At 38.5% G+C, this 14,644-nt stretch overlaps 1 protein-coding gene across 1 annotated transcript in view; it reads right to left on the bottom strand.

The window, feature by feature from the left end:
• The window catches only part of fam3c (FAM3 metabolism regulating signaling molecule C), a 32,738-nt gene extending 18,463 nt beyond the window's left edge, over positions 1-14,275 (bottom strand). Inside the window, exon 1 of the mRNA XM_039761205.1 lies at positions 14,209-14,275. The gene's annotated coding sequence lies outside the window, so the exon portion shown is untranslated. The remainder of the gene's footprint in view (positions 1-14,208) is intronic.
• Between the last annotated feature and the right edge of the window lie 369 nt (positions 14,276-14,644).

The following is a 14,644-nucleotide window of genomic DNA, read 5'->3' as shown; positions in this document are numbered from 1 at the left end:
CTGGGACAAGCATGAGGTACTGCTAAGCCCACTTCAAATCCTGGTTATAGGCATCCATCCATCTTCCTAACGAGGTTATCCGGGGAAGAATCATGGGGCAGGTGATAGGCAGGAGCAATCCTCAGACCGCTGAGTAACCACACACATAGGTGAATTGTAGCTACTTAATTTACTTTATTCTCCAAGTTTAATCGGGCTGAAGTTAAACAGGTTCAGTACTGAGGCTTTATCGTAGCCACAGGGATAGAGCAGAGCTGTCATTCTGGCCTCACAGCAACATAGTCCATTAATTTGCACATTCTTGTGGAATAACAGGTCCGCAGCTAAGCAGTTGAGATCAGTTTTAAATAAATAGCTGACAGGATCTCAGTGTGTTTGTGCTTGCTCAAGTTGCAGCGGGAAGTTAATAGGGCGATTGTGGTGGAGCACACCTACACGTGAGGGTGTGGTCTGTCTTGATTGCTTCACTGACTTTCCACAGTTCACTATTGAGGGGCTGTGCCCACAGAGGCATACAAGGGAGAACCAGCATGGCAGATGAGAGACGCGAAGAAAATAAAAGGGAAGAAACAACAGAGTTAAAAAATGAGAGAAAAGAAGGCAGGAATGCAGAAGAGCCGGTGCAATGGAGAGCCACTGACCAAGCGAGCGAATGAGATAACACAGGCAGCTGGGAGGAGAGCACGCAGCCGATGCTCAGGGCTGAAGAGAGTCACTCCCACTGAGCTTTTAGATTAAGTGGGGAGTGACAAGTGGTTCACTTCCCGGCAAGTTTAGGAAAGGCAGCGGAACTTGGGGAGGTTTAGATTGGGACTCCTGCCGGGTTCACAGATGGCTACAGGGACGCAAGCCTTCATAAGAGGTTTGGATGTGGTGCCTTACTAGATGTCATGGAGCAGTACTGACCCGAACCTTGGGAAGGATGGCTGTGTCTATTGACAGGCATCCCTTTGCTCTGCCAGGTCCAAATCAGGATAAGGAGAGGAGATGCCAGGGGTTCAAGAGATGTACCAGTGAAGTGAATTTAAAAGACACGTTAGGTCCTTGCCTTAGGATTTTAGCCTAGTTTTTAAATGGATAATTTATGGGATTGTTTTTAACCTCCACATGTTCACTGACTTTAAAGGATTATTTATTTATTATGGAAGACTTTTTGAGCAATGTACTTTTGAGAAGCTTGTTTTTGGAGTTTTAATGAAAGCACTTTGTTACTTTTTACACCTGCCATTTGTCTGCAACGTATTTGTCCTCATCTGCCCAGCTTATCTTGGAGCTAACCCGCATAGTCACAGTTCTCCAGTGTATTTACAGATTGATTGGCATGAGTAAATGTCAGTGGGCTTGTTCACTTAAACACATTATTCTCAATTCCTTTATTACTATTTTTAGCAAGAGCATTCATGTTACATTAAAAACAAATTGCGAGTTGGTTGGTGATGCTTTAATCTGCTTACACACTCTTTTTGATATGTAAATTAAAATAATGTAATGGATGAAAAGGCAGTGTCACTTAGAAAAAAAATCTTATGATCTGAGCACACATTTGTCTGTTGAAAAAACAGAATTGCAGAGGTAAAGGTAGGCTATCAACCATAATATACAGTAGCTTGGTGAAGAGGGGCTTTGAGAAGTCAATCTAAAATGAAATGTATTCTTAACTCAAGAAAAATAGTACTAATAATCTGTGATAAAATAATTTCTGGTTTCCTTTCATTATCACAAAGATGCCTCAAATACAGAAGGCATACTTTCTTAAACTAAAACCTTTGCTGCTTCACAATGGATGTATTTGGTTAAGTTTAAAATTCTGCTTATGGTTTATAAAGCCTTAAATAATCTCGCCCCACCTTATTTATCGGAATGTATGACACCTTATATTCCACATCGTAACCTCAAATCCTCAAATGAGTGTCTCCTTAGAATTCCAAGAACAAAACTTAAAAGAAGTGGTGAGGCGGCCTTCTGCTGTTATGCACCTAAAACCTGGAATAGCCTGCCAATAGGAATTCGCCAAGCTAATAGAGTGGAGCACTTTAAAAAAACTGCTAAAAACACATTTTAACATGGCCTTCTCATAACTTCACTGTAAATAAAATCCTGATATTCTGTATATCCAACTCATTATAATAACTATTCATGGTGGCTCTAAAATCTATACTAACCCCCTACTCTCTCTTCGGTTTCCTTTTCCAGTATCCTTTTGGTGGTGGCATAAACTGAAAGAACCATGAGGTTCCAACAATGATGGATGGATTAACAGCCAGAAGTCTGTATGACCATTAACATCAAGTGACTCCATGAGAACCCTAACTACAAAGAGGACTATTTCATTTATGTGAGGTAGAATGCCCAGAGGGGACTGGGCGGTCCCGTGTCCTGAAACCCCTGTAGATTTTTTTTTTTTTTCCCTGTCCACCCTGGCCAACGAACCTTACTCCTTTTCTATGTTAACAAATGTTGTCTTATTTTAATTTCTTATTTTGTCTTTTGTTTTTCTTTTATTTCATTATGTAAAGCACTTTGAGCTACTTTTTGTATGAAAATGTGCTATAAAACAATTTTATGTGGCAAATACACTGTGCTTGTAACAAAATAACTGACTTAAGAATATTAAACTTCTCCTTTAAAGTGTAAATCACTGCAATGTTACAACATTTTAAATAAGGAAATCAATTCTAATAAAATACACATCATAAAAACCAACTTTAAAATAAAATTTCTATACATAACCAACTTTTTATAACTGCCATGTAAAACAGCTTTACAGCAGTGCTTTTGCTTCTGCTTTCTTTTCAATCATGTTATTCTAGTGAATGGCCATGTTTAAGTGTCACATTTACATTTTCACAAGCAGCTTTGTGCATAAGTTATGAGCATTACATGCTTCAGAAACTCTTAAGAAAAAAAAAGAAATACTAATACAGTAGAATAAACAGAAGTAAAAACAAATGAAGCACCTAAAATTGCTAACCCATTTTCAACAAAAATATATGAACCTTAATTACTGACTAATTTAAGTCCTATTATAGCATTTGTTCCACTCACACACAGAAAAAAAGAGGTGTAATCATCCATATCTATCTTTATATCTAAGGTGCAGCATGGTTACAAATAGTAAAATATTTAGTATAGTAGAATAGCTTAGTCTACATACTGCTAAACATTTGTTCACAGCAGAAAGGAGGCTTTTTGGCTTGTTTTAATACCAATGTCCAACTCATTTACTTTAGTGAGAAGATGTTTAAGTACACCAACATCAGATTAATTTATCTCCCCTGTCAGCTCCTCAAAAGGGATTAAAACTGCAAAGGTTTTCTTAAGTAGTCCCCATTGGTTTGCATTCAGAGTGGCTCACAGGATATACTCTGCTGAATATTCAGACAAGGCTTATTTCAGTGTTAGGATGCTCTGGATCATACAGTAAAATGTGTACTGTTCACATTCTACCTTATTTGCAAGTCTTGCTGCATTGCAAAAGGACATATTGAATTCTACTTTAAGGTCTGTTGGTGTGAATAAGTTAGTTTGGAGGCTTAAAATTAAGAGACTGACAACTTTCCTGCAGATCGTTAGTGCATCACTAATGGTGGTAACATATTAACATTAGGATACATGCAGCTTCTCTTATCTCAAAACTTACTTATCGTTCACGGTATGTCTGAGTTATATTTGGTGGAGAATCAATTTGGATTCTTACTTTTCTTTTTTTTATATAGACTTAAATCAATACCATGAATACTTTGACCCAAGATGTGATAATATTTCTCAATAAGTTTTCAAAACACCTTATAGACTGCAGATCAGCACTGTATAGACCTGTATATACACATTTTCTGTAAGTTAGGCAGCCAGGTATGGTAGTCTGCAGGATAAAGCTGGAGATCAAGAAGAGTAGAAGAGTGATGGCAGAGCCTAGGATGAAATGGTAGAAGGCTGAAATGTCGAGTTCAGGGTGGAGGCAAGATGGAAACTAGGTGGCAGTGAAGAGTTATCAGATAGCTGGGCAACTACAACAGAAGTGGTAAAGGAGACAGCTAGTAGGGTGCTTGGTGTGACATCTGGACAATGGAATGAGGACAAAGAAACCTGGAGGTGGAATAGGGAAATGCAGGAGAGTATAGAGAGGAAGAGGTTAACGAATAAGTCAGAGAGATGAAGAAAGTAGACAGGAGTACAAGGAGATAAGGCACAAGGTGAAGAAAGGTGTTGCAAAGGTTACAGATAAGGCATATGATGAGTTGTCTGAAAGATTGGACACCAAGGAGGGAGAAAAGGGCCTGTACCAATTGGCTAGACAGAGGGACCGAGCTGGGAAAGATAAGCAGTAGGTTAGGGTCATAAAAGATAATGATGGAAACATATTCACAAGCGAGGAGTGTGTTGAGCAGATGGAAAGAGTACTGTGAGAGGTTGATGAATGAAGAAAATAAGAGTAAAAGAGAGAAGGTTGGATGATGTGGGGACAGTGAACCAGGAAGTGCAACAGAGAAATAAGGACAGCTATGAAGAGGATGAAGAATAGGAAGGCTGTTGGAGCAGATGACTTATCGTTGGAAGCATTGATGCATGCAATTTTAGTCCCTCAGCAAGACCCTTTTCCTATCTAACAGCTTGCTAAACAGTCTTGACAATTTCTGGCTCATTCACAGCTTTCTAGCAATACATATACAGGTGTTATGAGAGCCCATGTTGCTCTGATAGTGGCCTTCCACTCTTCTGAATTGTTGGGTCTGGCGTATTGCATCTTCCTCTTCACAATACCCCATTGATTTTCTATGGGGTTAAGGTCAGGCAAGTTTGCTGGCCAATTAAGAACAGGGATACCATGGTCCTTAAACCAGGTACTGGTAGCTTTGGCACTGTGTGCAGGTGCCAGGTCCTGTTGGAAAATGAAATCTGCATCTCCATAAAGTTCATCAGCAGCAGGAAGCATTAAGTGCTCTAAAACTTCCTGGTAGACGGCTGCGTTGACCTTGGACCTCAGAAAACACAATGGACCAACACCAGCATATGATATGGCACCCCAAACCATCACTGACTGTGGAAACTTTACACTGGACCTCGAGCAACGTGGATTCTGTGCCTCTCCTCTCTTCCTCCAGACTCTGGGACCTTGATTTCCAAAGGAAATGCAAAATTTACTTTCATCAGAGAACATAACTTTGGACCACTCAGCAGCAGTCCAGTCCTTTTTGTCTTTAGCCCAGGCGAGATGCTTCTGACGCTGTCTCTTGTTCAAGAGTGGCTTGACACAAGAAATGCGACAGCTGAAACCCATGCCTTGCATACGTCTGTGTGTTGTGGTTCTTGAAGCACTGACTCTAGCTGCAGTCCACTCTTTGTGAATCTCCCCCACAGTTTTGAATGGGTTTTGTTTCACAATCCTCTCCAGGGTGCGGTTATCCCTATTGCGTGTACACTTTTTTCTACCACATCTTGTCCTTCCCTTCGCCTCTCTATTAATGTGCTTGGACACAGAGCTCTGTGAACAGCCAGCCTCTTTAGCAATGACCTTTTGTGTCTTGCCCTCCTTGTGCAAGATGTCAATGGCCGTCTTTTGGGCAACTGTCAAGTCAGCAGTCTTCCCCATGATTGTGTAGCCTACAGAACTAGACTGAGAGACCATTTAAAGGCTTTTGCAGGTGTTTTGAGTTAATTAGCTGATTAGAGTGTGGCACCAGGTGTCTTCAATATTGAACCTTTTCACAATATTCTAATTTTCCGAGATACTGAATTTGGGACTTTCATTAGTTGTCAGTTATAATCATCAAAATTAAAAGAAATAAACATTTGAAATGCATCAGTCTGTGTGTAATGAATGAATCTAATATACAAGTTTTACTTTTTGAATGGAATTACTGAAATAAATCAACTTTGTCACGATATTCTAATTTTATGACCAGCACCTGTAATATGTAGCTGTGTACATGGGAGGTAAAGCTTGAAAGCTATCTGTCTACAATTTATCACAATAAATTAGCACCCCATAAACATCTTAACTTTTCAAGCATACACATCACTATGATGAGGAAAAATAAATGTATTCCAATATTAACTATATTATTAATTAGAAAAGCAAATACATTACAAATTTCTCATTGTCAAATATCTTGCATTACAAGTTGACAATGTAAAATATGGACAGACAAAAGCAAAAGAGGTTGTTTCTGGATCATATTTAATCTTTTATGAGACAATAATAAATAACTGGAGCAAAACACTAGAGAAGGCCTTCTTTAAGTCATTGTGATAAACACTTTCTTGAACTAAAAGTGGTGGAATCTTAGAACTTCAGCTACCAAAAGAGATGACAATATATGGTCAGTTCAGCAATAAGTTCCATTAGTGTTAAGATCTCCTGTCTCAATTCAACTTTATTTTTTTTGTGCTTGCTTTAACAGTTGTTTCACATCTTGCGGTTTTAATGCTGTGCATGTTCTATTCTGATAATTTAATAACAGGAAAATATTTTGTGTTAAGATGCAGCTTCAAACGGATTAATTTAGTTTTTTTGAATATAACTGCAATGTAATTTTGCTTGCAATTTAGTGCATTAGTATTATCTATCAATCACGTTATGTGACAAGATGTCTCTAAAGAACTGGTCAAGCAAGCAAAAAAAAAAAATTCTGCTGATGTCTAACTTTACACTTTTTAGCTAGCACTGATGAAAACGAACCAAAAGGTTAATGCACTGTATGCTCCTTAAAAATTCTCTTTTCTAACTCTAAGAAGTCAAAACATGCACTAAACCTCAATACAGTAATATGAAAGACTCTCTCACACCATTAAAGTAGCTCCTGTTTTAATATGCAGCTACACTAATTTATGAAAGCAATAATTGCATTTAATAACTTTAAGATACTTAGGCACAAGGAACTCCATGATGCAGAAAACACGGATGAAATTACAGAAATGGCTATATGCGCACTCTTCTCGATTCCACGTCAGCCAGCTGCTGTTCTTCTGGTGCCGATATCAACACGGACTAGCTTTGGTGTTTTTCACATGATTGCTTCAAGACATGCCCAGACTGACAGTAAACAATGTAAGTCACATTATTCACACATTATGCTAAACATCAGAAGGTAAAAAGGAGAAGGACTTCAAGCTAAATGTTTCAAGCTACATCCACAATTATGAAGGTAAGATCCAGACATATTAAGAACTTGCGTCTACTATGAACTTACATGGGCCAAATATGTGATAACATCAGGCTTCTTTATATAAAAAAAAAAAAAAAGGTACCAGAGGCGGGACATGGGGAGGACCTACAATTCTAATGGTGAGTGTTTTGAAGAGTTACAACAAACCTGCTTGGCTCTTCGGTGTAGATGCTGGAGAGTCTCTACACTCAGATCCATGATCTGCAGTACCTTGTACTGTTGCTGCAAATGGATGTAGACAGGCGAGAGACTGCCACCTCTGAAGCTCTACCACCACTTCTCCATATGCTAAGGTCTATTAGTTCAAGTGTGCAGACAAGGAGTTGGGGAAAAACTGTGGCAGATTGAGTGGCTACTGACCCCAAGAGAGTTGTGAGAAACAGAGCTGGTGGTAAAAATGTACATACACAGGTAGATCACAGAGGTGTTGTGAAGCCGCAGTGAAGAGAGAGTCCCAAAGCTAAGATCCAGATCTGGAGAGCAGTTTGCAGCAGGGCTGTGGAGTCGGTAAATAAATCCTTTTATTCCAACTGTTTCTGGTACTTCTGACTCTGTCTCCTCTGTATTTTATATGCCAATGTATTTTCCATGTTGATTAAAGGAATTCAACATACATGTCATTTAACCACAGAACTAGGAAGCTGACTCTCTACTGTATTGACCAGTTTAAACAAAAGACAAGAACCCCTGGACACACATCAAGCCATAGCACACATCTACACCTACATCATTACACTTGTTTACACTCAAATTAAATTGTTAAACACATTATATCTGAAATAAAATGAAAACATTTTTAGCAATGTACCATAATCCAGATTACAATATGTGAAAGTTAAGTTGTATAATAGCTCAGCTGAACTTCACACTAGGAGTAACACAACTATGCACTTACATCAGATAAGTACTTAATTATGACTACTGCTTGTGAAATGGAACATTTGAACTTGCTGTATTTTTTTCCCATTACAATTAATTTATTAGGAGTCAGTACATTTTTGCCAACTCCGACCCCGACTCCAGGTACCCAAAATTGTCTCTGACTCTGACTCCACAGCCCTGGTTTGCAGCACCAATTCAGTAAAGGAAAGTGGCAAAGAGACCCGAATATCTGCATCTTCACATAATGAGGTTCTCCTGCTTGCCCAAAGCGGACCAGCACTGAATGCTTCTGTTGTACCACATGACACACAGCACTTAACATCTCTATTGTGCCACCTGCCAATACATCCTGCAAAATTTGACAACACAGCACTCCCAAATCCTGTTGATGTGCCCTTGTCACCAGCTGTACGACCAAAGGGGCAGAAAAGACCACCCTGCTATTTTGACAAGTTTATGGCCCAATGTAAAAGGTATAAGTGGCAGCAGGGGACAGTGACTTTGAAGGGAGGACTATGCAAAGTCACCAAAAGAATGAACTGTCATATCATAAATAGCAAGAGTACCTATAAAAATAGCAACTCTGCACAGTCACACATGCTTTTTCCAAATAATGAGCAAAAGGCAAGCAATCCTTTCAAAGATAGCAAGCCACTTCAAAAGACCATGTAAAGAGTAGAGAATCCATTCACTGTGGTGCTCAGCACCAATGCTACAATACATAATAACAGGAGTCTGCTGCTTGCTTTGTAAAAAATGCAAATGTCTCTGTCCGAGACCAGTAAAACTGTATATATGCCAAACTGTTGCTTCATTGTAAGGGTCTCAATTTGTTTCCTCAGCTGGAGGATCGCTCTGAGAGACATGGTTTCATCTGTTGCTAGGACAACAACTGCTGGTTCCAGTGCCAAAACTTAGTCGTGGTCCTTAAGGATTTTATCATCGTCCTCCTCCAGTATGTCATTCTCCATTGGTCACTTTCTCCTCTCCTATGCTTCTAGTCTTGAAAGTGGAACAGAAAAAACTGTTCCACTCCAGCAACATAGGAAATATTCCCTTCTTCACCAGTTGCTGCCCTGTCTCAGACCCTGGCTCATAAAAATCCTCTTTTTTTTTTTTTAAAATGACGGCTACAAACGATGGCAATGATTCATTTAGATCAGGCTTCTGCATCAGAGGAAAATTTATGAAAACCAAGTAATATGTTGTTCTTACTGGAAATTTGACATAAAAAGGTACACAACAATGTTCAACTGTATAGCTATCTCTACGCTGAAGCTTAAACTTATTTTTCCTCGGACATTCTAACCACTAAACAAAAACCACAACTGCAGTATGGACAACAGAAGTGGCTGAGCTGGCTGACAATTCACCAGAAGTACATCAGCACTACCATGTGAATATAGCCTATTTACACATAAAAACTTACTTCAGGTATAAAAATCTGAAATGTAAAAAAAAAAAAACTTGAAATAGATTATTACAAAATGTCACACTATATTCAACATTCTGAGTAATCTGTCTTCATAATATCTGGATAGTACATTCATTTTTGTAGAAATCCCATTATGCTTCTGTGTCTTTCTGTGTCCAGCACCTGCACGTCTATAAAGGCAGTTAGTTGTATGGAACTAATGAGGAAAAATGTCAAAGTTGCTAACATCAGGTATCTCAACAATGTCCAAAAATAACTGAGAAACTCGATCTTAAATATAAAATTCAGGGGAAAACAATATTCCAGTTATAATTTTTTAATGAATCACAGCAATTGCTTTTCTAGAGCATACAGTATCTATGGGTTGCAGAGATATAGCATTGCCCTCCATAAACTTTGCAGTCAGCTGTGTTGACCATGAGAGCAGCTTCAGCAAATACAAGATACATACCTCAAGACATTCAAGCAAGTGCTTCATAATCACATACTGTACTTCAGTGGGGATGTGCATCAGAGATGGAAATAAGCCAAATGAGAACAGCTCAAAGTTAAAACAAATTGTACCAGATTAAAGGCATTAGAATGCAAAGAACTTTACATTTGGGGAATTCAAATGGTTTAGGTTTAAATTATATCCTGAACTTAAACTCATTTATGCCTTCAAAGTGTTGCCACTACTAAACAGGAGTATGTACAATTTCTGAACCAATGTTGATGATACATATTTTCTTAAAGTAGAAAATAGCTGAAAATCCAAAAGCCTGAATAAAGAAATAAAAATAGAAATAAAATAAAAGCCAGGAAGAAATAAAAAGGGTTTCAAAGGACCCTAAAGATACCTCCCTGATTGACAGACTCCCAGACTAATAAGCCTTTCAAGATATTACATTCACAGGCCAGCTTAATGCAATTCAAGGTCATTAAGTTATTCCGAGAGCACTGGGTGAAAGATGAGAAACAATGCCAGATAAGAACACAATGGTGAACACACTCACACTGGGACAATGTAGAAGTGTCAACTAACCTAACATTACACTCCGTCACTGGGAATAAGGGAAGAAAAAACAACTACCAATCCAGGATTTTGAAAACTTCCAGATGCTATCTGCAAGGAAACTGCATGATCGCCATATCTTTCTATGAGGGGCTTTCTATTGTTTTACTAGTTTCCCAAAGCCTCACCACTATGCACGATCTTTCCAGTAATATTTACTTACAGCCTTCATTTAAACAATTTTAGAACATTCTAGGCAGTTGTAGTACACACTCATATCCAGGAGTCAAGTAATAGGTCATCTACTGGGAGTAGGACTCTAGAACTCACCACAACAAAAGTAGTAGGGACAGCATGTGTAAGAGTTTATAACACAAGGACTGCTCAGTAGGAACATAATGCATAAATCCTCCTTCAGGTCTTGATACATACTGGTTTTATTTTTTTTCTCATTACAAAAGAAAGCCCAGACATTACCGCTAGTAGTAGCAATTACCTGGTTGTTGTCAGTGTCATTTTTTTATTTTGTGCAGTGTGCCAATTCTTATTCCTGTGTGCCTTATTGTGATTGGCTGCTAAAATGTGCCATTCTCACAATATTATTGTAAAACTGTGCTAAGGCATGATGGAGTTGCATAATCCATCATCTGCAAGTTGCAGCAACTGCACTCATTAAGAGAGAAAGAAATGTTCTCTAGACTGAAAGTCGCGTAATGTAATACTGGGTTTAGATTGACTACCGATTAAAAAGTACCCCTGTTATGGACTGGTAGCCACCCTTTTTGGGGAATCCTTACTCGTGTTCAGTGCTGCTGGAATAGACCGTAAACCCTCTGTGACCCCAAAATGGATCAAGTGGGTCTGAAAATGTTACATTAAAGTGTTAGTGTCAAAAGGTTTTCTTCTTCATCCTTTTATTAGATTTCAACGTCAAAGGTTAGCTCCACTGTACAATGGAGCAAAGGCCAGACAACAAAGATGATTACAACAGAAAGCCATGAATAGTGGATGATGGGTCCATCAATAACAGTGAGGAAATTCAATTAAACTATAAAGGGAGCTTCTAGATTAAGAAAGCAAAACAACACTAATTATAAAAAAAAATGAACACAGACAGAAGATGTGCGGTTGATATCAACAAATATAGCACAAAATACAAATGTAGCAACTAAAAACTGTCAAGGTGCCAACATAAATGTAATGAATTGTTGTGGCCAATTTCCGGTTTGAGAAAATGAGTAATTTATTTTAATGACTTTGTACTTGGCAGACACCTTGATCTTTTATACCTTACAACAGTTACACAAACAGAGCAAAGATAGGATAAATGATTTGCTCAAAATCAGAAAATAAGACTAAGTTGGAACTCAGTGAGCAACCTTGGGGTATAAGATCCACCACCTTAACCACAATAACCCATTAAAAACCACTTTGGTACCAGCAAGATTTTTCTGTGCCTATGGTTCATTTCAGCCACAGAAATCTCCAAAATAAATGCTGCTATTACAAATTATTCTCTAATGTGTGTTTTCTACTAAAACATCAAGATCCATTTTCTCAGCAGCTGAATGTAACATCAAGCAGGACCGAATATCAACCCTTACTGTACCACAATTTCTGTTTGAGCATTATTATTTAGTTCACTGTTGGATTTTTAGTAACAATTTTAAGTTGTATTACCAGTCTGCATTTCACGGAGCCCATATTAATCAGCAAAAGAAGCCACTGTACAAATAAACCTCAAATCTAAAATGTGAATGCCAGAGCTGATAAAAATATCCAAAACGGTTACAGATTTTTAGAATTGGGTATTGTTTACACCAATTCATTTTTATGCCTGATCAATCCAAGACCCTTCAAGTAAAACACAGCAACCTTTTTGAGTAATGAACTCATGATCAGTTTACATTAATCTTGTAGGTTCAGCAGGTGCACCATGCGTCTTTTAAAAAGTGCCCTAAAGAAAAAGTAAACACATAATAGTCACTAAAACGACAAACTTAAAAGACAAAGTGCAAGCAAAGTGGGAAAAGAAAAACTAAAGAAATACTGAATGACACTAAGACAAGCTTGGAAAGCACTTGACTTTAAGAGCAGAGAACAATTTCCCTGTGAAAACAAAGAAATCCATTGGTAAATGAGACGCAAGCTGGAGCCTAATAGATGGTGGTATGCATTTCAGATTTAACATCTCAAAGACAGTTCAAGAATGATTTACATGTCAAAAACTTATTGAGAAAGAGGCTTTGTCTCCTCTGTTCTATTTAAACAATACTAGAATCAACCACTATGACTAAGGCCATACCTTTAAAAAAAAAAAAAAAAAATCACAACCTAGCAAGCTTTCAAAGACAGAGCGCTGGGTATGGGCTGGGGCCATAAATTGAAATGTACACAGTGAGTCATTACGTTTCGACTAAAATGTCAACCGTATTGTTACACCGTATCCATGTGTTAGGTGGACTGTACATGCAATTAAATCTAAGGAATTTTGTTATTATTATTTAAAAGTGCATACGCTTTGCCCAGCCTGATTTCAGTGTATTACACTTTCACATTATGAAATCGATATTGATTTCAGTGTATCATATTTGAAGGACACTTTCATCCATGTACCGGCTTAAAACCTCACTTTAAAAACTATTAATGGCCCAAACTCCCGTAAGTCTTTTCAAGTCTATACTTTACTTGATGTAACCGCATTACCTGAAATAAAATACGCTTAGTTTCAGCTTCCTGGACTAATTAACTAATGTACATTGCCACACTGCGCTTGGCCTCACCTTTTCGCATCGTCTACGAACAAAACTGCAGGCGAAACTCTTAACTATGCAATTGAAACACAATTTGCTGTATATATATATATGAAGTATACGTGATTGATATTTGAAAATCAGTAAACCACAATGAGCAAACAGACCATGCCCGCGCGTCTTCAAGCTACAGCCGCTTCTATATCGTTGGAAGCCGGAATGCATCCCACGCTCAGCCCTGGACGGAACGCCTACTCAACCCTCGGCACACTCGTGCACTAAGACGAGTCGCAAACTAGCTTGGGACACAGGCATTTGAACTATGGGGATGGAGACAATGTACGTGAGTAAAACTATACAAACACGGGAGTACAAGCATTCAGAATTGATCGTGCCGGGAATGGACCCCAAGGTCTCTGGATAGAGCCGTGTTAACCATTAGACTACGGTGCGACCACCTCCATCACTTAACCGTAAGGGCATAATATGTAAATATACAAACAGCTTATTTTATTATTGGTTAATAACAAGAATATGGAAAAAGATTAGCTGGTGGCAGAGAAATGAGCCATCCCCCCTTACGTCCTGTGCAGAGGCAGCTTTCTAGGGTAAAACTGTGTTTTCACTAATAAACTATTTACCAATAAATCGGCTTTTCTATAATATGCTTTAAAAGGAGCGCAGACTGTGGGGGTGCAGGGATGTCACACAGTTTCAAACAACTTTATACGCAGCACAAGTGATGTTTTCTCCACTAGTGCTCACTCATAAAAATTCCTTTTAACAGTTCCACTACTAATAGTCCTCATAAGGCTTGAACCGACCGCCGTAGGACGATCGTCACAACTCATTAAGTCGATAAATTCAAGCACGCGAGACGCCAGTATTAGCAGGAGCACCGCCACTCATTAAATTAAAAAAAATAAAAAAAAAACAGGAGCTTCCCGCGACATCGTGGATAAGGTGAGATGTCCTTACCTGCCCAGTGCCACGACGATTTCGTTCCCGTACCCCTTCCTGGATTATTAATGACGAGTGGCAGGCTCTTTCTTAGATGCGATATAGAAATGCGGGTTCCATCACTCCTAGCGGCCTCTATTGTGGAGGACTAGTAACTGCGATTCAATTACACATCGTTCTAGGCATTTCTTTTTCCATTCATTCATTTTCTATTGCAGGGTCTCTCGGAAGTCTTAGTAGAATCAAGTTGGAACCGGATAAAGCTCTAGTCCACAAAAGTTATTTTAAGATTCAGTTTAGTATACTTTATTTTTCATTCACACTTTAGGCAGACTCACCTAAGCACATAATCAGCTTTGTAAAACTTTAACTTCTTTATGTTTTGATTAGTTGTTGTAAAAAGTTTATAAAGGATGCCATAGGTACATGGTACAGGTACATGTTTAAAACGTCT

This window comes from Polypterus senegalus, chromosome 8 (assembly GCF_016835505.1).
Source record: "Polypterus senegalus isolate Bchr_013 chromosome 8, ASM1683550v1, whole genome shotgun sequence".
Taxonomy (NCBI): Eukaryota; Metazoa; Chordata; class Cladistia; order Polypteriformes; family Polypteridae; genus Polypterus; species Polypterus senegalus.
The sequence above is the reverse complement of the archived record's forward strand: the minus strand, read 5'-3'. Positions and strand labels throughout refer to the sequence as shown.